The 24755-nt window shown below is 37.3% G+C and overlaps 1 long non-coding RNA gene across 2 annotated transcripts in view; it reads right to left on the reverse strand.

The window, feature by feature from the left end:
- Nucleotides 1-24755, reverse strand: part of LOC143700774 (uncharacterized) — a 238340-nt gene that overhangs the window by 116026 nt on the left and 97559 nt on the right. The window lies entirely within an intron of this gene.

Below are 24755 nucleotides of genomic sequence, written 5' to 3' on the forward strand. Positions count from 1 at the left end.
AATTATTTAGTTCAAAGGAATTCTGTAATTAATTACCAAAATCATGTAAATGATGGCATATTTCCAATTCAAAATGGTGAAATTTTATCAAATGTATTTGTTTGCATTACTGAAATTACTATCAGCTGTTGAACATTTCTATCATAAAACAGTTGTCAAATATTAAAGTGGCGTGTTGGAATGTCACACTCGTCTTCTGTGAACAGTAAGGCCCGCCTCCTTTGATTTGATTGGCCATCTCAATCATTTTGACACTGACGAGTGCTCCTAAACCGCGGAGGCAGACCCGTTTATACAAATATATATTTTAAAATATGAAATATAGGAGAGGGACAATTTTTGAATTTTTTTTAATTATTGGAGGGGACTTGTCTCTCTCAATGTATATGGTGGCTACAGCCCTGCCACAGCATGGGACAATGGCTGTAACTCTACACGTCCCTCTTCACAACAAACTGACTGTCTGTGTGTGTGTAAAGGAGCCACCCAGCTATATTCCCCTCCGTCAATGAAAAAGAGAAGTTTTTGGAAACATTAGCAACTTGGATGTTCAACACATGTCTGACCTTTCCAAATGCCATGAAAAAGTATAGATTCCAGTAGAAAAGGGAAAAGGGAAAAGAATAAAAGAAAAAAAAAATGAAAATGTGATAATGTGATATCTCTGACTTCTGGGGGTGTCTGCCGTTTCAGAGGGATTTCTAAAGGTCACCATGAGGGGGGAAAGTATATTCCTCTGATGAAAGTGGTCCAGAATTTATAAGATCCGCAGGATCCGGTGACAAGAAAGGGAGAAGAAAGAAAAACTTCAATCTAAATGATCCCTTCCATGTACAATCAATATCATGAAAGGTAAAATGTGCACTGGTAATTTAAAGAGATTCTCAACCTCCTAACCTCCTCCTTTTTTCTCTCACTCTCTATATTCTTACACACATATTCTTAGTAATGCAAAATAAATATTCAGATGAATCTCTTTGTATTGCATTGACTAACTACATTTTTTTTGTGACATTTGGTCAAAATGAATAATTTCTGTGGTGATGTGCACCCTGGGGATGAATAGAGAAGAAATGAACAGGCTATTAAGGGAATATAGAAATCCCTTAATTCATACTTAAGGAAGAGGTGGATTTTCTGTAAACAAAGAGCAGGTTAAGAGGAGACCAGAAGCTGGGATTCATTTATTGACTGTAACTCCACGGTATTCACTATTCATAACTTACAGTCCTAATTAAAGTTGTGAATAATAATCCATAATAGTCGGCTCTCTATCCAAGTTAAAACAAAGGTGCAATAATGACTTTTAAATGACGGTGTTAAACAATTTACAAATGTCCCCAATGTCCCTTAAATTCAGCGAATAGTGCAGAATAATATGGCAAGTATTAACAGTAGAATTATGTATCGGTCTTATTTTCTAATCGCAAATAGAAGGTTTTCATTTAAATAATAATATTAACTACTATTAGTAGTAGTAGTGGTAGTAGTAGTAGTACTGTAATAACAAAAACGTATTATTATTATTATTATTATTAATCGTACATTTGCTTTGCAGTCACTGACGTTATTGTCTCAGTACAAGATTGTGCAGAAAGGATTGTGCGCTAAGCTGTGGATTTCCATTTCTCAGGCCACTCGACTGTGCTCGACAAGGGTTGCCTGATATGTAATGTGTTTTTTATTTGGGAAGATGAAAGGGCTGTGGGATTTCTCACACGCCTGTGGGTTGTCAGTGCTAATAGAAAAGATTGGTGAATTGGTCGGAATCCGGGAGCAGAGTCGTTTTGTTAATCCTGCTCCTCGGTGCTGTGCTGAGACTGCTTGTATTTACATATGCAGAGGATCCCGCTGTTTCGAGAGCTCCATTCAGCAGACAGCACAATTAATCATCCCCAAATCCTCCTGCCGTGCAACAGACGACCCCAGTCCGACGTGCTGCCACGGAGACAGTGCAGGTGTGAAGCAAGTTGCTCGAAAAAACTGCTTGCTTTTTTGTGATTCCCTATCTATCCTTTTACTCATCTTTCAGCAAAGTTCAATGACTGGATGACCTCTGCTTGTGTTCACCTTCAAATGTAGTCATGTAGTCACTCTGGAAGACAGTACCGTTAATGCACTTTAAAGTCTTTACAGCATGCTATTTTCATGCCAGCAAAAGCATTACCGAGTTAATGTACTGTACACAGCTACATATTATTTTTTATTAAATGCATGGATTATTAAGCATATTCATAGGCCTTTTGTTCATATAGTGCCTCTTTGTTCACAAGGAGTGATAAAACAATGTAAACTGAGAGTATATAGTACATCTTTAATGTGTTCCTGAACACATTTTGGGGTCAAAGATACAACAGGATTGACCCATAGAAGAGCAGTTCAAGTGGTAGTTTGTGCAAAAATAAAATGTCAGTTTTGTCGTTGTTTACTTACCTCATGTTGTTATGCTATTCATTTTTGAAACACAAAACAAGACCAACATTTTCACACTGCCCTTTCCATACAGCGGCATTTCATAAAGACTATTGACGCTATCGGGCGTGAACCTCATGTCTCCAAAAACTGCTATTTTTCAGGAAAAAACACTGTATTATTTTTAATAATTAAACACCCCATGTGCCTTATATATGACCCTGGATGACAAAACCAGTCTTATGGGTCATTTTTTTTTAAATTGAGATTTATACATCACATGAAAGCTGATTAAATAAGCTTTCCATTGATGTATGGTTTGTTAGGATAGGACAATATTTGGCCGAGATACAACTATATGAAAATCTGGAATCTGAGGGTGCAAAAAAATCGAAACATTGAGAAAATCGCCTTTAAAGTTGTCAATTTATGTTCACAATTGTGCTGCATTCACTCACAAATATAAACGTTTTATAGATTTACGGTAGGAAATTTACAAAATATCTTCATGGAACATGATCTTTACTTAATATCCTAATGATTTTTGGCATAAAAGAAAAATTGATAGTTTTGACCCATACAATGTATTGTTGGCTATTCCCACAAATATATACCCGTGCTACTTAAGACTGGTTTTGTGATCCAGGGTCACATATAAGGTCGGGCACATGCGTGTCATTATATTAACATTTGACCAAAATCAAGCTCAACTTGAGGTTTCTGTCCAGCAAATTTCAGAGAATATCAGTTCAGTTCATTGCATTACAGGTTACTGTAGCAATGTGGGCGCTCAGTTTATTCTGTCATTTGCCAAAATCTCATGTTATAGAAGATGAAGTGCTACTAGTCTTAGTATAGCATTTGTTGTCGAGTCAAAGCCTCTTCTCCATTCCTCAAATCCAAACTGCATGAAACATCTAATTTACTGTACAATAGAGGCGGGTAGGAGTTATGAGGTTTTACCAACTGTTACAACTTCTAGTCACAAGCTCTTAAATATTTGCCAAACCCACAGATAGATGTAAAGGGTGACCAAGAGTAATGATTTATGGGGACGGCATGGGACGAAATATGGAGATATGAGGTTTCCACCCGACAGCGACGATGTGTTAGACTCAAAACATTCAGTGAATAGTTCTTTAGAATCAGATCATTTCAATGAATCAATCAAGCTGACAATGCTCTAAACATGGATTTAAATAATTTGTTCACAAATCTGCTCAGACTCAATGATCTGATCACAGCACAGCTCACTGGAAGGAAGATTGTCAGTAAATAATGACTTAAATCTCAATCAGTTTGGTGATATGGCTGTTGTATCTACCTTATTTTTGCAACACTGAAGTAAGCGATTTTCTGTGAATGAGTGAGACTTTAAGATTAATTAGCCATTATAGGGAAATAACTAGAAGAATAAAAAGTGCAGTAAACTGTAAAACTATTTTAACTACAAACCAGTTCGTTTATGATTACGATAATAAGTTAAATGAATATGGTATTATCTCAAGAAGCATAACAAACTGTTTTTGTACAGCTAAAATAACTGGAAGAGGATGATACCGGAAGCCTCGTACAGTCAAGTTAAACATTTCCGTATCCACTCTCACAATAAAATTAAAGTAATACTTCATTTAAAAATATTCTGTCATCATATACTCACCCTCAAGTTGTTCCAAATCTGTATGAATTTCTTTCTTCTGCTGAACACAAAGGAAGATATTTTGAAGAATGTCGGTCACTAGACAGTTGATGAACCCCATTGACTTCCATAGTAGGAAAAAAATACTATGGATGTCAATGGGGTAAATAAACTGTTTGGTTACCGACATTCTTCAAAATATCTTCCTTTGTGTTCAGCAGAACAAAGAAATTCATACAGATTTGGAACAACTTGAGGGTGAGTAAAATTAATTATGACATAATTTTCATTTAGAAGTGACTATTCCTTTAAGGTGGATAGTATGAACTGTTGTGTGGAAAACACCAACATAAATAGTTCTTGTTCCACGGAAGAATAATATGGGTTTAGAATGATATGAGTGAAATTATGCTAATTTCCTTTTTGGGTGAAATATGACTCTAAGTTAAACGGTTAGCCTTTTACTGAGGCGCTAAATCTATATCCTTTGTTGCTTTAGCCGAAACATGATGAGGTGGAGGCTACACTGTCAATAGTAGTCAACTATAAAAATGTGTTCACAGATGAATTATGGGTGAAACATTATCCTTCATTCTTTTTTCAAACCAATCTCTCTGTACAATTTGATAACTTGTTGACAATGCCACGAGCGATTAAAAAGGAGCGACACAATATTCACTTACAAGAATGCCACTCTACTGTACTTTTCCACAATCATTTTCCAATTCAAACAGACGTTTTGAATTCTTCTGACACGTCGACCGCGGCCAACGTTAAGATCTTTGTGTTTATTCAAAGTCCTCTTGTGTTATTGAACCCTCTAATTCACCTTTTAACTAAGAAGCTGATCCTCATCAACAATAGAAATAAACCCACTTTCTCCAGCATCCAGACAAGAACCCTGAGGCTTGTTCAGCATGTGGAGCGTCTGAAGAAAACAACCAGAGGAAGGAGAACGGAGCTGGGAGAAGAGTCCCCCGACGGATTCTACAGCGTCTGATGTTTTTGCCGCTAAACTTCCTCCTGGTTCTTTCCCCACTGAGCCCTCGTGTCCAAACACACTTTAGGGCCAGCATGGGTAATTAATACACCTAATCACGTCCCTGCGCTGCTCCTATTGTGATGGCCTGACCACAGCACCAGCATCGTATTTCTTTCCACACTTCCTTGCTCTCTCCCACACTCAGCTATTTCAGATCCAGCTGTTATGTTTTTCCTCTCCTTCAGCAATCAATAATTACTTTGATATTTGTGTAGAAGCCGTTGCGTAATCGATACGGGGGTCAGGGAAAGTAAATTGCAGTCCCCTGCCTAATGATTTTGTTTTGCTTGGCTTGATGAGAAAGATGTTTATTATCTGATTATAGGGCAGCTTTATGCGTGTCAACTTTTAGCCTCTCCATCTATCAGGGGAGGCATTTCGCTGCCCACTTCGTATCATTACACCCTACCGTGGCATGTTAGAAGGTAGGATGTGAAATTCACACCCAGACGCTTGTGAATCGTCTTACAGCTGTCGCCGACCGATATCGTCCACCTACATGCATCTTTTTCATTAGAGGACTTCCGTTTTCCGTTCTTGACTGTGTCGACAATGATCAAAATAGACAAAATGCAAGTACTGGCTCAGCCCTGAATTAGTCATTTTGGCTGTTGCAAAGAAACAAGACAAATAAAGAAATGTGGGGAATCCAATAACTCAATCTCTCTATAGTGATAAAACAGCAAGAAACAGCAAAGCACAAAGACAAAATCACTGCAGATCGCTAAAGCCCGCAATTCAAAGAATGTTTGATGGTAACTTGATTGCTGTGTCTGTCTCACATGTACAGTCTGAGCCCTGCAGCCATACAACATGTAACAAAAAGGCCCACCTTCCTTTCGCCCAGCCCAAGGGCAACACAAAGCACAATAACAAACAGCTCAGGCAGCAGAAGCATCTGCTCTCCGGGCATGTGACTCTGCAGACAGATGTTGGAGCCCAGCTGTTAACACAAGATCATTTGTATGTTTGAGGAGCGGGATCCCATTTGGGTTTCCTCTGATGATTATTTCCCCCCTTCTTCTCACAATGATCTTCCTACAGCTCCATTGCTGTGTGTTTTCCTCTTTCTCATCTCCTCACATGCACATACACATGCAGAGAGAGAGAGAGACACTAACGCAAACGCACACAATCTGTGAAAACAACAATGGCTTCACTGTACTTCAGGCCCACCCTGCAGCAGTGAGCTCAGGATGTCCTATTATCTTCCGTGTATGTACATGCTCGGTATCTCTAAAGCTTTACACCTCTGCTGATATTCACATTGCAAAAGAGCACCTAGAATGGCGATTTAGTGTTTGCGTAAGGATCAAAATATTTTTATGGTACAGTTTTGCAGTTACACAGCTGAGTGAGCTTTAAAAACTAAACTAAATAATAAAATATAAACTAAACTAAATGATAAAATGTAAATAAAATAAATAAGATTGTTATTGTAAATCACAGAACTGGATTGCTATAGTAAAATAGAATGTATTGCTAAAAAAAATAAATTATATACTCTTTTCCTCTATACACCTTCAATAATCATCCACATTAGTTCTTTATGTATGCACACGCGCACACACACATAGGGTTTTCATGGACTTTCCATAGACAAAATGATTGTTACACTGTACAAACTGTCGCCTACCCCTAAATCTGCCCATCACAGAAAATGTTTTGCATTTTTACATTTAAAAAAACTAAAAAAAAACTTGATTTATTAGCTGTTTCACACACACACACACACACACACACACACACACACACACACACACACACACACACACACACTAACACACACACACCCACACACACACACACACACACACACACGATTTCTTTGTAATCATTCTAAAATTATTTGTTTCTTAAGAAATTTATTTTAAGAAATTTAAATATTATTATCAATTTTGTACAATCTACAGTTGTACTGCTTAACATGTGGAAAGCTTCATTTATTTTTGTTAGTATTCGTCGTAAATAGAAAGTACAAAAGTACAGCATTTATTTGATATAGAAATCTTTTGTAACATTTTCAATGTTGCCACTGAAGATTAGTATTTGACTTGATTATGATTGATTATAATAATCTTGAACAATACATTCATTGTATTGTAAGTTGTATCAGGGAAGAGTCTGGCTGGAAGTGCAGCGATCTTTTTATTCAATTTGAGCTCATATATAAACATCTACAGTAGTAGTGAGATAATTCCAGTCGTTGAGTTCTGTGTAGTATGTTATACCTTCTAATCATCCTGATTTTACATGTATTGTGCTCTTGTCAGAAGGATTTAACACGTCTATCCAAAAGAGACCTCTGTTTCAACATGTCTACTCTGTTTGATGAAAGACAGGGAATCCGGAGAACAAGTCATACTGCATCTTTGAACTAAATCTCATGGGTTCACATTCAGGATAATCTGTGCTCCAACCCAGATAACCATTGCAATGACTGTGTATGTGAATGTACTGCAAGATCATACAATAAGACGGCATTCAAAAATTAGAGGGTGCTTGCAGCAGCATGCAAGATCAACCAGTCATTCAAGAAATTTGTGTTCACCTACACATACATTCAAGGAGGAGGAGATTCCCAGTGCTGAGAAAATCACTATATAAATGTAACAAATTAATATTATTATTATTCAAAAAGAAGGGGTGGTGATAGCCATCTAAAAAAGAAATAAACTTTTCTTAAAGAGTTTTTTTTTTTTTACTCAGATGGAGCACATCAAGTTCAAATTAGCAGACTTTTTGCTAGCACTGTCTACATTATATGCCATTTAAAGGAATAATTACACCAAAAATAAAAATTGGCATTGTTTACCCACTTTCATATCATTCCAAACCCGTTAGCTCTCAAATAAAATATGGGATGTCATGAGATTTCATTAAATTGATGTCGAACCTGCGCTATAGGCACCAATCTGTTCACAATCCAATCAAAATTCAATCTGTTTATCTGTTCACATACAGTACAATAATAAAATAAAAAAGGATCATATTTTTGGTAGCCATTACGTCAGTCTTCAGTGTCACATGATCCTTCAGAAATTGCTCTACTATGTTTATTTGGTGCTCAGTTACTATCAATAACAATTGGTGCTCAATTATTAATTATTAATTAATGATTAATAATGGTTCTTATTATTATCAATATTGAAAAAGTTTTTGCTGCAGAAACTGAAATATACACTGTAAAACCTAACAAAATGAATTCAAATTTACTAGATGTAATAAGTTCCCTTTACTTAAGTTCACTGTATATACTTAATAGACAAAAGTAGTACTATACAGTAGTTTTCATCTAGTTTATCTTATATTCATAGTATTTCAGTATCTTATAGTATTTAACTGTATATATTTTTTATGATTTTTAAAGTAACGAAGTGACACGTTTAAACAATTTTTATATTCTTTAAAAATAACAAAAAGGTCATGGTCTTCTCTGTTTTCGATTATGAAGTATGCATAAATCAATGTGATATCTCGAAAAAGGGTGCCACAAACCATGTTTTGTTTTGTTTGAGATAAAGGCGGTGTCATTTTTAGCCTGACGCCCGCTCAGAAGAGCGCTGCACATATCAGAGGCATTACCCTGCCCTGGACCCTGCAGGCTGAGGAGCAACAGCGAGGTGTGCCGGCCTACAGGGTCACAGCTCTTCCTATAACCTCCACGGGGGCTTCCCTTCTATCCCATCTTAGGGAGAGGGATGGGAATGGGCTCTGGGGTTTCTACCTGTACTTTCCTCAGTTAGGAAGGGGGAGCTTTAAATTCTCCCCTCCCAAGTTCAGAGTCAATTTGTTATCAAATCAAGCGTCGGCCGCCTGATTCATTGCTATTCAGCACTCTTGCTGATTTATATGCAGAATGTAAAACAGATGCCTTATGCGATACATATTTATGGTGAGCCCTGCTCTCACAAGATTTATTATAGCTTCTTTCATCGGGGTGTGCATGAGCAGCACCATGATGACTTGTATTTCCTCTCAGCTCTCAATGCCAAACTCATTAAAAAGAGGTGTGACTATTAATATACATTGTAATACTGACACCTCCTAATTTATAACCCCTCTGTCGGGGTGGAGAGTATTTTTTCTCCCTTGTCTGGGGGGATCCTTTTTGAGGTTGAGAGCGTGTGTACATTTGTGTATGGAAGGGAGACGTGGAGTTTGCATTCCACGGATATATGTATCAGTCTTTCTATACGTATCTGCTTGCATGTGTGTGTGTGTGTGTTTTGGGCGGTGTTTCGGGGTCTGTCTCTCTGAAGGGGGGGCCTGCTGTTCTCCTCTATTGATTTATGGGGATCTCTTCATGTGTAGGCTCAGGGTTTTATAGGCCTCGGGCCCAAGCATCTGAATCCCTTCTCAAATGTTCACAGATCAGTCGGACCTGCACATGAGCTGATCTCCAGATAACACCACAGTGCAGAATGAAAGCGCTCCAATCTGAAGTGCGCTGCATTCAATGCTTAGAGTTAGTGACAAAATAATAACATGTGGTTTAGAGCAGTGATTTTTTATCAGGTGGCAAACCACAAACAACACAAAATAGCGTAGCATCTAAAGGCCCTTTCACGAAACGGAAGCCTTCAGCTAATTCACGGCGGCACGGTAGGTGGCGCTGCCCGAGAAATACATTTTTCCCTCATGTATGGATCTCGTAGGTTTTCCCATTTGGCTTTAACCTCGTCCGCTGCACGACATACAACGGTAAATAAGATAAATAAAGTTTGGTATTACACAGAAACCATCATCGAGTGTGTGAAATAACCTCCAACTGCGATCTAAAGTGGATTTTGATTAAATAATGGGCAGACGTGCAGTATTTGTAGTGTTTTATAATAAACTGGAATGCTAACACCTGGTTAGCATTTCTCATTCTTTGTTGTTATAAAAATACCCCGAGGAACATGAAAAACACATACAGAACATACTGTCTATCGTTGTAATCATATGGTTATTTGGCTTCATGTTTCGTCATATAAACGTTTCTCTCAGATGTTTTCGTGCGGATCCGTGCGAAACTCAGAACGAGTTAATGAACACAACGTCATCATTCGGAGGGCCATCGGTTACAGTATGATCACATGATATGATTGACAACACTAGAGCGAATGAGCTCTCTGACAACTGCATTCTACAACCTAATTAACTAAGACAGTAAGGTAGCGACAACTGCATGTACATAAAATGTGTACGTAACCAAACTAGTTGTTAATGATGTATTTTATAAAATGTTTCTCTCTTCTTTATGTGTGGTGTAAGAGATCACAGGGAAAACGGTATGAGCCTTGACTCAAAATAAAAAATTCAATTCAATTCAATTCAAAATTAAATTAAAGAAAATAAAGAAAATCAAAGACAGGTTTTCATAAAGTGAGGGGGGACAAATTTGGCTCCAGGGAGAACAAAAAAAAGTGTGCGGCACCCCAATAGTTCAGGTTCAGCAAATAGTCGAACAGACCTTATTTTGAGATCTACGCTTCATTTCTAGTCCATTCATTCCTTTGTATCACTTGTAAGCAATAAAGAACATCACATAAAAAGATGATGTTTTTAGACTTCTCCATGAGCGTAGAGGATTTATATAGTTGTGCCTGATATAATAGGCTGTGGGTGCTTTGTGGCACCTTCCCTTGCTCAGTCCACTAATTGAGCTTGGGCAATGCGTTTTTGAATCCTGATGTAGGCTAATGATATTTTAACCAGCAGCTCTCCTTTTGAGGAGACAGGGTATTCCCTCCACTAAGACTAATGAGAAAAGGTGGGCTGTTCTACTCTGCTGGCAAGCTATTCATGCACTGGGGGAGATGGACACAAAAAAGAAAGGGTGTTAAAAAAAAGTTTCTGTCCCAAAGGCCTGTGATGGGTGTTTTAGGCCCTGCCATTGTGGCCTAAACCCTTCAAATGAGTGAATATTGGGGTGCTTAACTCAGCCCATCATGGGGGCCTTTATGTGCGGTGGGTGACAGCTAACTGTGAGAGAAACCTCCTAAGTCCATTTCTTTTCTGTGTCTTTCTTTCCTATTTTCTCATTGGAGAAAAGCCGCCAATAGGGCGATTGGTAAAATCCCCTTCAAAATGAGCTAGTTCCCACCCAGTACGATTAGCTCCTTATAGCAGACTTTAATGCCAGGGCATAAATGGCACATATGGATATGTAGACACTCTTAAAAGCTTTGTTTGCAATGGATAAAAATGTAATCAAGTTAATTACAAAATAATTGCTCATAATTCAAATAAAGTGAAAAGATAAAAGAGGCATCATTGTGGCAGATGAGTAAATATAGTGATAATAATAATAATAATTATTATTATGTAGCATAACCAAGCTTAATGTAATTTTAAAGTTATTTTTCATCAAGAGCATTTGCAAAATTATGAAAGCTTGTTTCCACCACTGAATAAAAAATAAAAAAGGTATTTGTGACTTTTTATCTCCCAATTCTGACTTTTTTTTTCCTCTCGCAATTGTGACATTTTTCCCTCACAATTCTGACCTTTTTTTCCCTCGCAATTCTGACATTTTTCTTGCAATTACAAGTTTATATCTCACAATTCTGACTTTATATCAAGTAATTCTGAGAAAAAAGATGTAAAATCGCCATTGCAAGAAAAAAAGTCAGAATTGTGAGATAAAAAGTTTTACCTTTACCTTACCTTTTTTATTCTGTGGCGGAAAACAGCTTCCTTACAAAATGGAGACAGAATATAACTCCAGCTCAAAAGAAATCTCCTCCAACAGACACTAACAAACAGACAAGCAAACTCTTTGCATTTTATTCACTAAATAAAATGAGAGCTTGAGTCACTTGAATCCCACACACAGCACCGATGATTCTGGAAACAGAGCTTGAAATATGCAAAGTCAAAATATAAAGCATCATGTAGGGGCCTGCCCTGTCTCCCACATTTCCCCAGAGAGTCATACACACGACACCGACAAAAAGCTCAACTAGATTTTCATGGGTTTTTTTTTTTTAGTTGTTGTTGTTTTTTTACAACGTAGTAACATGAAGTCTTAACCCCATTTGGATGCAATCATTCATAATTACATTTCCGTACCACTTTTCTGGGACTTGTATTTCAAAGTAAAAAAACAACAACTGGTGATCTTTCAAAAGTATCCTTTCACTTGCTTTGTGAACAGCCAAAGCTAAGCAAACAAATGCTTTTTCCTCTGAGAGCCCTTGAGCTGCTTTCTTGCTGCGCATGAAGTTTCCTGCAATTGATAAGAAAGACCTGATTTTGCATTTTCATTTTTTTTGGGACTTGACCCTCTTCACCCGCAAGGAAAATAATGCTGACAAATTGAGATTTCATTTATAGTTGTATGTTTGTATACGTTAAGACTTGTAAGCTCAAACTATTTGACTTCATTAAAGTTTGGGCAAAACAAATAATTCAAGTAATAAAATAAATATGAATGCTGGCCAGTCGTAGTTGGGAAGATAGCTATTATCTACTCACCCTCATGTTGTTTCAAACCTCCATGGGACACAAAAGAAGATATACTGAATTATGCACTGGCCGTTTTTAAACCGAATGTGGATTTTAAGTTTCACACTAAAAGTTTTGCAGATGTTCATAACAGTTGTGTTGTATAAGTCTTCGGAAGCCTTAACATAAGATTATTTTGAGTCGTATTAAATGAGTTGGTCAGGTTCACAATAACGGTCCGAAACCAGACTGAATCGAACTAAATACCAATTTACATTTCTGTTCAGAGCAACCATAGAAGACTAGAAATATAGCTTATACACAATTATATTTTTTCGAAGCTTGAAAGTTTCAGTCCCTGACTGCATTGAAATGATCCACTAGTACATTATTCAAAATTACAAGAAAGTCAAACAGCTTTGGAACGACATGAACGAGAGTCTGAGTTTTCATTCGTAGGTGAACTCTCCCTTTAACCTCGAAACAGAGGGAGAAAAAGATGGCACTGTGGAAGAGAGAAACATACACGAGAAAGAGAGAGAGAAACAAGTGGAGGAATGCTTTTAAGTTTTGCACACATTCTCTGTCTAGCCCTGTTCGGTCTCTCAGCCCACACTTTAGACTCTTTTATGTTACACGATCACTTGAATTTGAGCTCAGGAGGAGGCAATAGGTCTCTGGGTGAGAAAGCCCCAAACAAGCTATAGACCAGATGTATGATGTTATATGGTCAAACTGGCAAATACAAAAGGAGCAAAAACAAAAGGCATGAATTAAGGGAGAGGATTTCAAAAGTGTGTTTTCAAAACAGCCCAGCTGAGAGCTCATATGCCTCTCCTCCCTCTCTCTCTCTCTCTCTCTCTCTCTCTCTCTCTCCTTCTGCCTCTCTGCTCTCACTCCCTTATATTCTCTCACTACCCCCCGAGACTAAATGCTTAAAAGGGGGAGGGAAAAAGACTAGAATAGAGACCATTTTTGCTAATTAGTCGAGGACTTAGCAGGCGCAGGATATGCCGGCGTAGTTTTTCATGTGCTGTCCACGGGCCGTCGCCCGGCCTGTGAAGTCGAGCCTGTGTGGTTAAGAGCCGAAGAAAAGGGAAGGCCTTTTACACACAAACGGCTCAGTGGAGCTGCTGAACGGGACTCTGGTGGGGGTACCGCCAAAGAGCAGAAAATGGAGACTAACCATTAGGATTTCAGACTTCAGAAAAAGGCTAAATAAGAAGTGTAAATGGCTCCCACCCCCCACCTCAAGCCCAAGACAAACTCTCACCGGCAATGAGGAGGAATGGGTCTAAGTCCAAGATAAACTGGGCCTTTTTTTCCAGCAGTCACAGTCAAATGATCACAGACATACCTCTACTCAGGGCTTTATGGTGTGGGAATATTGCACGGACAGAGCCAAACGGCCTTAGCATGCCTAAGATGTGTGTGATTGTTTAAAAAGAAAAAAAAAAAACAGAGTTACTACAATTATATTTCATTTGTTTTATTAGATTAATATGCATATGTTATATGATGATTAGATATCTTAGATAAATATTTATCTCTCTCAAACATGCTCTCTATATATAGTTATATAAGTTATATATAGATAGATAGATAGATAGATAGATAGATAGATAGATAGATAGATAGATAGTTGGATAGATAAAGAGAGAGATCAATTATAAACAAAGTTTCTTTAAAATAAATAAAAAACATTTTATTTAATAGAAATGTAAGAAAATTGCACTTTTAATATGCAACAAAAAAATTTCAAGTCAATTGCAAATTACAAAATTATAGAAAAGAAACACTAAATGTATTTTTCTGTTTTTTTTTTCAATGAAATGCAGACTGAATGTTTTTGTATATTCCTTTTATTAACTGCACCTTTCCCCCCCGTTTTCTAATAATGTTTAATAAAAGAATGCTTTTTAAATGTGTAAAACACAAACTCCAAATGTAACTCCCCAGGCTTTAAGCCTGAAATGAAACTAAAGAACAAATATTTTCTGACAATAAACCATTCATCCTGCACTTTCCTTGAACAATCTGTTTATCAGTAAAACAGTTTGTCATCAGCAAACATCAGAGATCACACTTTCTGGTTTGATTTTACCGGTCAAAAGTTCAAATGCGTCTTTGAAAAATAAAAGAAACCTTTTATTGCACACTTCTAAATCTGTCAACTTTCAACATAACTTTGTTTGTAATAGAATTTGCCATGTACCATCTGATGAAAGACCATTTTATTTGTTTAACATTTTGGAACCATTACATCTGAGCTTAAAAAAAAAGGAAACTCCAAAAGATTGATGAATTCCCCGAGTTTGATATCTTGCTCAAACATTATCCATCTGTGACCATTAAAAACGTAGTAATTTTGCAATGTTTTTCCTTCAGAATGGTTTGTGTTCTAAAATAATTTAGTCTGCATTAATTTACTACTAATTTAAACACATATTTGTAATGACTTGACCTGCTGAATGAGACCATTACAGAAAGAGCTCACATTAAAATATTTTTCATCTATTTATATTTGTAATCCATTTTTACCCTGTTACCAGAAAAAAAAAAGACAGTCCGAGAAGAAGGAAAAAAGTCCTCAGACTCCCACTCAAACCGAATTCATAAAAAGGGGGAAAGCAAAGTTCAAGGCATTAAATTGATTTATATTTTGGAAACCGTCAGGTCAATTACAAGGCTGTCCTTAAAATATGTGTTAATAATCACAGTGTGTAATATATGCAGAGAGATGGGAGACAGCATTCCAGTCTAAAACCTCTTAATACTCCTACAGTATTTCATGTCATCTATCAGAGAGACTTAGAGAGGATGTTGAATAGCAGATCCTTAGAGGCCATAGTCTACATAGAGACAGCAGAGCATGAAGCCTTAACAAGCAATCAGTCAAATGTGACACAAGCGAGAGCTTTTCCTGGCAGGAGAGGAGTAAAGAATGGGAGAGAGGGAAGACGGAGGGGGTGAACGGCCGCAGCGTTCCCTTTAGCTTTGGAAAGTGAGGACAGGAAGTGAGGGTCGAGGAAGAGAGATCACGAAAGCTGAGGTTCAGTGATCACCGGCCAAAAAAAAAAAAAAAAGGTCACAATGTCTGCAATTACTAATAACAACATGGCTATCTTGATCTTTATCTATTGAAAATTGTGTCATCTTATGTTGTCCTGGTGTAGTTGACAAAAAAATTAAATACCAAAAAATTAAAATTAAATGAGTAAAAAGGGTCACCATGTCATCAAAAGTGTGTTAGTAATAAAATGTTTTAGTCCTTATTTGTATTTTTTCCAATAATTTGTAGGTCGCTTTGGATAAAGGAGTCTACCAAACCAAACCAAACCAAAAAACATTTGTAAGTCCTATTTGTTCTATAAAATTATAAGTTGCTTTGGCTAAAGGAGTCTGTAAAATAAAATAAATTAAATTAAATTAAAAATAAATAAAACAAAATAATAAAATGAAATTCATGTCTATGCTGTCACGCCACAATTGATCAGACTCTTATATAAACACATACTAAATATCTGCACACTTCACAAGAGCTTGGATTTCTTTCTTTTGTGGTCACTGTATATCAGATAAGTATGACACCCTTTCTATTAAACCAAGGGCACCAGAGAGATTCCTCACACTCACTATGGCCCCATAAATGTCCAGGATCAAAATGGAAGCAATGCCATATGTCAGTTATATGGCGCTATAACAGGTTTTAAGAAGTGAAGTAATAGAGCCATTCACCTGATCCTGACAAATGGCAAAGGCGAAAAATCGCACATTTTATTTAGTAATGAAGCCTCCATTATTTTGTTGCGTACGTTTCCCCCACCTAATTTATGTACCTGGCCACCGAATTCAAAAAACGATCAGGAACTAGAAAGGTGTGATGTGTTATAAGTGAGGGAGGGAGAGAGACAGATGAAGAAAGACAGCATGAGACGCAGACGGAGACACGCAGTCTTGCCACGTTTCCTTGTTTTTCGTGTTTCCCATGAGATGAGACAAGACAGGAAGCCAGTGAAGAAGTGCCAGGAAATATAGTGGTGCTAAGTCAGCCCCTGATTAAAATTCACACCGCTAATGGGCTACAGGACAAAGGATGCACGCGACTCGCTAGCGGCACAAATCAATTCTTGTGCAATTTCAGTTTGCGCTCAAAACATTGTTGACGGTCCTGTTCGAAGAACCCGCTCAAAAGTCAGCAGCCCTAATACAAGCGCTTGCAACGTGTAGCTCCGTCACCTCCCTGAGAACATTCCTCTTACAGGCTCATTTGCTAACAGAAGCCCCAATGCTGTCATCAGGCAGACCCGAGTAGATGAGCGCAGTGCTGTTGAAACAGGTAATCATGGTGGAGATGATGGTTGGAGAGCATAGTTCAGCAGGGCGTCTGTGAGCAGACTGAGCGACAGGGTGAAAGCGCTGAGTAATCCTGCTGCATTAAAAGCAGACAGGCACCAATATCACACCACAATAGAACATGTACAAAAGAGAGAGAACATTCTAAACCGGCCACTTATGTCATCTCTCTGCAGCTGCCACTCACTGCTAGACTGAGCGACCAATCAAATGACAGCCTGGATGATTGACAGCGAGTAATGGGGACTTTACCCGAGTGATGATATTAACAAAGACTTTGGTTGTTGTGATTTGCTCGGGATTTATTTTCTCTTAGAAGGGGAGCTGAATGTGTATTTCTTTGTCATAATTATTTCCCTGGAATTTAAAAAATATTTGCTACTATTATTGTTAGGTCAAAAAAACTGTAAAATAATAAAATAAAATAAAATAAAATAAAATAACAACGCCAGTAAAGCAAAAATGTATTATTCTCTGCTTATTCTCTGGTCCAAACTCTACCACTAAAAAAAAAAAAAAAAATGTAAAAAAAATAAATAAAAAAATAATATTAATTTAAAAAAAATTTGTAAAAAATAAATCAATAAAATTAAATAAAAATCAATAAAATCGATAAAATCGATAAAATCAATAAAATCAATTAATTTATAATAACAAAATAATAATTATTAAATGAATCTTACGATATTAAAGAAGATTAAAATTTTAACAATTAAATACAATTATTATTAAACATTATGAATGCCCTTTTAATAAAAAAAATACTCAAAATCCAAATAAATTAAAAAAAAAAAAAAATGTGGTTGAGAAATTGTCAAGTGAAAATGCTCCGCAAGGTGAACAATGAGGGAGACACCAGCAAATCTCAGACCAGACGGTGTGCGATCAACATCTAACATCCATTTCCTTTCGCTCTCAAACTATAGCGTGCCTCTGAGAACTCTTGATACATGTCACCAAGGAGCAGTTTGATGCACATCCAACATAGCAGTATTTATTATTCAAACTATACACAAAATCTGTGCTTCATGGCTTGCAGCCGCTTCCACAGCAGGAAACAATGAGTTGCTGTGCTGTGAACATGGACACTGGAACTGCAGTATAACTGCTCCCCCTGGTGTGCATTAATAGCAGCAGTCGGACGGGGCCACAGTTCACAGAGGGGAGTCTGTGAACCCAGCTGGCTCTAAGATGGCTGGGTGAAAGCTGGGAGACACTAATTCTGCACAATGAATCCAATTAGAGTGTCTCACCCATTTGGAGGAATATGTGTCTGCTCTTCCATTATCCCATGGTTTCACACTGGACGTGCCAAAATGATTTGTTATTGTTCATGCACTCTCATTTTTGCGAAATTTCTGTTTAAAAATAATATTTTTAACAATGGTGCAAATTCTTTGTTGTTTTAATCTCTATAATGCATGTGCATCATATTTATTTCAATGTTCAACAGCACTAACAAATGCACCCTCCCAGAAACGTGAATATATTTTAGGATTTTTCGTTTACAGTTCTCATATGTATATGATGTTTTTATTTGTGTTATTATTTTACGTAAAAATAAATAAATAAATAAAACATATTTTCAGTGCAAATTTCCATTCTTTTTTTAATTCAACTTATCAAATCCTATATGAAACCTATCAGTTGCGTACACACCATACATGAACAGCAAAGGCGGTGAATCACATAAGACTGCCATTATGAGTCATTAGCATGCCTTATGCTATAAACCCCATTCAGGGACTGCAGGGAGGAGACTTAAATATGTCGAGCTGCTCATTCCCTAAAGGGTTAAATGCACATGTGCGCTCTCCCTCTCTCTGTCTCTTTCAAACGCACATGCTCATGTACACACACCCTGCCATCCTGAAATCACACCAGACTGGCTGTGCATACAGATGCACTCATCATAATTCATTTAAGCCCATAATTCTCAGCAGGCTAATGCCCCACAAAAGACCCTCAACATCCTTAAAGAGTTAAATCATCACTTTGGGGAAGGAACAGAGGAATAGAGGTTTAGTGTGTGTGTGTGTGTGTGTGTGTGTGTGTGTGTGTGTGTGTGTGTGTGTGTGTGTGTGTGTGTGTGTGTGTGTGTGTGTGTGTGTGTGTTGTTTGCGCTGTAATTTTTCAAGGATGACTGGAAGTGCTTGGACCAGTCCCTTCAGTCAAGTATGTTGCCATGCAAGGGATTAGACTGTGTGAAGCTCCAGGTCTTGACCTGCAAGCCTGGAAGCCAGGCTGTAACCTGACCCCATACCAGGTGTATGCCTTCGGGTCAAGAGGTTGGGAAAGCACGCAACTAAAGACAGCTCCTCCATAAAACCCCATACTGCTCCAATTAAATGTATTCCAGCCATTTCAAAACACCAGGCGTGAGCTCTGTAAACTTAAACTGTAACGTAACTGCACATTAAATGCTTCTTTTGCACAAGTGCACCGAAAAACTCCAAAGGTCACGAATATGCGTCCATAAAGTCGAACGGCGAATAAATTAAATGGCAGTATTACACATTCTACCAGAAAGAAAAAAAAGCAAGACTTTGCTTTTACTTTCAAAATAATTTACTGCGTCTTTAAAAAGCTCTGTCAACTGCAGCCGGAGACCCATAACTGTCGCAAGAGTCGATCATTTACCCAGAGATCTCTTAAGTGTTAGGAGCTAATGGGTGAGAGCCGTGCAAAACAGAATGCGATGACTTACAGTACATCTAACACTACATCTTATTTAGAAGTGGAGGTTCAGGGGGGAGGGAGGCCAGTATCATATCATAACACATTAAGCCAACTGCAGCAATTTAATTAAGCGTCCTGCTCTACATGAGTAGTGTATGGTGACTCGCAAAACAATGAAATACCGCAGGTCACAGATATAAGACAGATAATTAACACAGCAAGGACAACCACGATCAGCCCAAAAATAGCTTGCAGAAATCTATCCTTAGTGGACATGTCTTATATTTATTATTTATTTAGTTATTTATTTATATCAAATACGAAGACCATTTTTTTTTTTTTTTCATTTTTATAATTATTTAAAAATAATATTTTGTATTATCAGCAGTTGAGGTAAAATAAATAAATAAATTAAAAAAAAAACAAGGAACCACCAAATTGTTTCTTAAATATTTTTCCATTTAAACAGGTGGTTGATTATGATTGCATTTTTCTAAATTTAGTTAGTGTGTAATGTTGCTCTTTGAGCATAAACACCTGCAAAGTTACGACGCTCAAAGTTCAAAGCAAAGGGAGATATTTTCTTTTAAAAAATTGCTTTTTAAGGAGTACAACAAATGCCTGGTAGGGACTACACGACATTCCTCCCGGGTTAGTGACATCACTAGCCCTAAAGTTTACATAAACCCCGCCCCCAGAACACGATTTATAGATTATCATGACAGAATATGCTAATCAATGGCTAGAAGACAACTACACATAAGCTACATAAATTCATCAACTAACCATTTAGAAATGTTGTCTACATGTTGTCATTTCTTCTAGTCTCTCCATTATAGTCCGACTCCAGTTTGAACATAAAATGCTAAACATTTTTGAAATTTTCAGTGCATGTCTGCGTGAGGTAATCAAAGCTGCTAACACACGAGCTCTTGAAGCTCCGCCCTCTGTGCCGCGAGCAGAAGCTAATTTGCATTTAAAGGGACAAACACAAAACAAGCAGTTTTTGCTCACCCTCAAAAAGTGACAACTTTAACATTCTATATAAAAATATCTGGGGTATTTTGAGCTAAAACTTCACATACACACACTGGGGACATCAGAGATTTATTTTACATCTTGTGAAAAGGGCATTACACCACCCCTTTAAACTTGTTAGAAATGTATTTATTTTAACTCAACTGCTAATAATAAATACATATAAAAACTATTTAATTATAAAAATGTAAAAAAAAAAACTATTTATTATAATAAATATTTATTTACCAGACTATATTTATATGTAGTTGCATTAACAATCCTAATTAAAATGTAAAAAATAAAAATAAAAATAAAAAATAAAGATGTGCATGATTAAATTGTATTTTTGCGTTTTTTATCTCAACAAATTCCAGAGGTACATTTCAGCTTAGATATAGGAGGGTCTTCATCTTGGACAAAGGGGGGCCTTGGAGTCAAAAAGGTTGAGAACCACAGCTCTAGATTGGCAACCTGAAAATGTGTGCTTTTGTTCATCAGATCCCACCTTGGAAGCACCATAAATATTATGAAAGAGCGCAAGACTCTAAAACTGACTTAGTTTGCATCATTGAATCGTTATTTTCCTGTTAGGACTAAAGCTTGAAACCATCTGTATTATGCAAGATGCTTCATAAATAAAGTTTACTTGACAATTCTGTGCACAAACTAAGGCTGGCCGGTATATCGAGTTTGTACAATTATATCGATATATTTTTTTTAAACGATATGGAATGAGGCAATACCGATTATCGATACAGTAGGCTACGTTAGTTTGAAAAAAAATGGAGGACGCAGTGTGAACTGCTGCAGTGAAAGTAGCCTACATAGGCCTACTAGCCAACAATTTGTCCTAAACATGACACAAGCTTACATTAAGCGCTTCAAAATAACTGTATAGTTAACAAGTTTAAAGCAGCTAAAGATGCTCTGACAGATACTGTTACTGTTGCTGACTGACAGATAAATACTTGCGCTGTTTAATGCGTTTGAGATGAGGTGCTTTCCTCAGTGCTTAACTTACATTTCACAGGTATATTCTCCATCTGTAAATGTTAGAAAGTCAAACAAATATGTCCATTTCACTGTCAGGAGAGGACGAGCTTCTGCAAGTGAATCTTCGCTAAAATCCAAGCTTCCGTTAATGAGCGGCACCACGCGCATGCGCGCCTAACAGACGGAGCATAATAGAATAGTAGCGCAATAATTCTGACTAAAATATACATATTGCTAAAATATTTGTTGTTGGAGACAATAAATGTGCCATATGTGGAAATTTTAAACCTACAAGTATATTTTTATGAAAGTGACCATTATTTCAGGGTGATCAAATGCAGGCTAATATAATTGTTATTATTTTCATTTTTAGTTTAGCCTTTAGTCAGTTTAAAAACAAAAGCATTATTTTTGTTTTTGTTACAATGTTAGAATGTAATGTGATTTTAACCACCTTTGCACATAATATATTGCAAATTGCATATGCATATTGCATAGCCTACATTACATTCACTATATTTGTTTCCATATCCTTCAATATCAACATTGTTTGGATATCATTGAGCAGGATGTGAAATAACATTTTTTATAATAAATACAGATTTTCTTTATCCAAATAGAAAAACGTAGAAAATACCGAGATATATATCGTATATTGCCATTTAACCAAAAAATACCGAGATATGATTTTTTGGCCATATCGCCCAGCCCTACAAACCACACTTGTCCAGAGAATCAGTCTGGCAATACGAACGAGATCAAAACACTTATTTGGATATAGCCTAAACATTGCCACCGCAGCTCAATCAGAGGACAGCAACTACAAAAAGCATTCAAAAACAACACTAATGTGTAAATGTTTTGGTCTGTTTTGAGGTGGCAGAGCCCAAAGGTGCTAGATTGCTGTGTACTCCAAGTACAATACAGTCACACTTTGCTCTTCGCTCTGTGATACCAGCACCTTTTGCGGATGACGCCGGTGTCATAATATAACACACCGCGAGCTAATCTGCCCGGCCCTCTCCAGCTATACGGAGGGTTAATTGCAGAGGCTTGCCCCCGTTCACTGTGTTTGGATAGGTGCTTCTCCTTACAAACAGACAATGCTTTGTGTTGCTTCACTTTAATCTGTGACTTCATTAGGGAAGGAAATGGGAGTAAATACAAAAAGCCATTGTCTTTCTTTAGGGAGGGAGGCCACAATGCTAGCCTGAGATGTTGTGTAACTATCTTGTCTGTAATATTCATTACACACCTGGGTCTCGGCCTATTGGTCTCAATTATGCCACGGAGAGCGAAGGAAGAGGAATGTGTGCACGTATGCCAATAAAATACTCAATATCCCAACTTGAGAAGTGTTCTCTGATTTCTCAAGGAATGTCTACTAATATTGCTTTCTGCTGTCAGAGGCGTACGTGTCAAAGTTCAGCGTAGTCTCAACAATAACCTCACACAAAGGCTTGGAAGGCAAGTTTTAGAGAGAACCGGACATGGGTTTTAAACAAATACGATTATTTTGTTTCTAGCATTGGAAAAATGTGGCAACACAGTCATAATAGTTATAACTCAATCTGGTATCGCCAAATGCCAATATATATTTTTTTGTTTATCAAAGATTATGGCATATTTCAAATAGTTTTTGAATGTCAAACAATAAATTGCACATGGGAGCAATTTTTTGCCAAACAATCAAGATACTGAAAATTATTTGAGTATATTATTGAGTGCAAACGTGCCTAAAAGTTTGACCAATGATGTTTACAAAAAAAAAAATCCATCAGAAATAGCTACAAAAAAGTACCAGCTAATGTTTAAATTATAGAATAAAAATCATAATTATATTCTCTAATTCTGTTATTCTATCCCCAAATCCTAAACCTACAAAATCACATAAATGTTCAAAACAACATCACTTAGTATGATTTATAAGCTATTTTCCTCACGGGGACCGACAAATGTCCCCATGACAAGGATTTCAGATATTCTCACACACACACACACACACACACACACACACACACACACACACACACACACACACACACACACACACACACACACACACACACACACACACACACTCACACACTCACTCACACACTCACACTCACACTCACACTCACACTCACACTCACACTCACACTCACTCACTCACTCACTCACTCACTCACTCACTCACTCACTCACTCACTCACTCACTCACTCACTCACTCACTCACACACACACACACACACACACACACACACAACAAGAAAATTAATAAAGTGCACATTGGGGGAAATTTAGCCGATATTTTTAACACACTGAACACACAATTATTAACACACTGAAATTGACTTTTGGCAGAGTGCAAAAGTGGCTGAAAGCATGATCAGAGATGTTTACTAAAATAATCCATCAGAACTAGCTAAAAACAGCCAAACGCTGCCATGTATATTGATTAAAATGGTTAAAAGAGACATCAGGCTGTTGTAATCGTACAATTGTTCCTATTCAAATTCATCATCTCGTTCTTGCTCCATCAATGTCTATTTCCTCTCATTCGCTCTTCCCTCGCATTCTCTCCTTCTTAGTGAAATGAATTCCGTAGCGCGCCTGCCAAATGACCCGTGACCATGGGCGGACAAGGTTACCACTGCTGACTTTTACTGCCTCTCTGGTCTCCTCTCTGCACAAGCCCTCTGCCTGCCTGAAATACAAAGGCGGATACCAATAATAATGAAAAACTGCAAGATGGGAAAGAAAAAAAATGAAACGCACAGGACAAACCTGCTCCTCTGCTACCCCCAAGGCCAGACCTGACAAAACATCAGTAGGATGACATCAAAATATGTGAGGAGAATTATAAAAAAAAGAGAGAGAGAGAGAGAGAGAGAGAGAGAGAGAGAGAGAGAGAGAGAGAGAGAGAGAGAGAGAGAGAGAGAGAGAGAGAGAGAGAGAGAGAGAGAGAGTGTGTTGTGGGAAGGTGACAATGCAATAGAGAGTAAAGAAGCAATGCCATTAATACCAACATTCAGAAAAGTGCTCGATCAAAACAAGGTTTTCACTTTTGGTACCCTCATATCTTGAAAAATTGGTTACATCCTTGGAAATAAGAGATTACAGAATTAAATAGCACAAACTGAAGTAGTATAATATTATAGTTGCATGTTTGTGTTAACAGGCAGGATATACTGTAT

This window comes from Siphateles boraxobius, unplaced genomic scaffold (assembly GCF_051911475.1).
Source record: "Siphateles boraxobius isolate OS27281-9 unplaced genomic scaffold, OSU_SipBor_1 32, whole genome shotgun sequence".
NCBI lineage: Eukaryota > Metazoa > Chordata > Actinopteri > Cypriniformes > Leuciscidae > Siphateles > Siphateles boraxobius.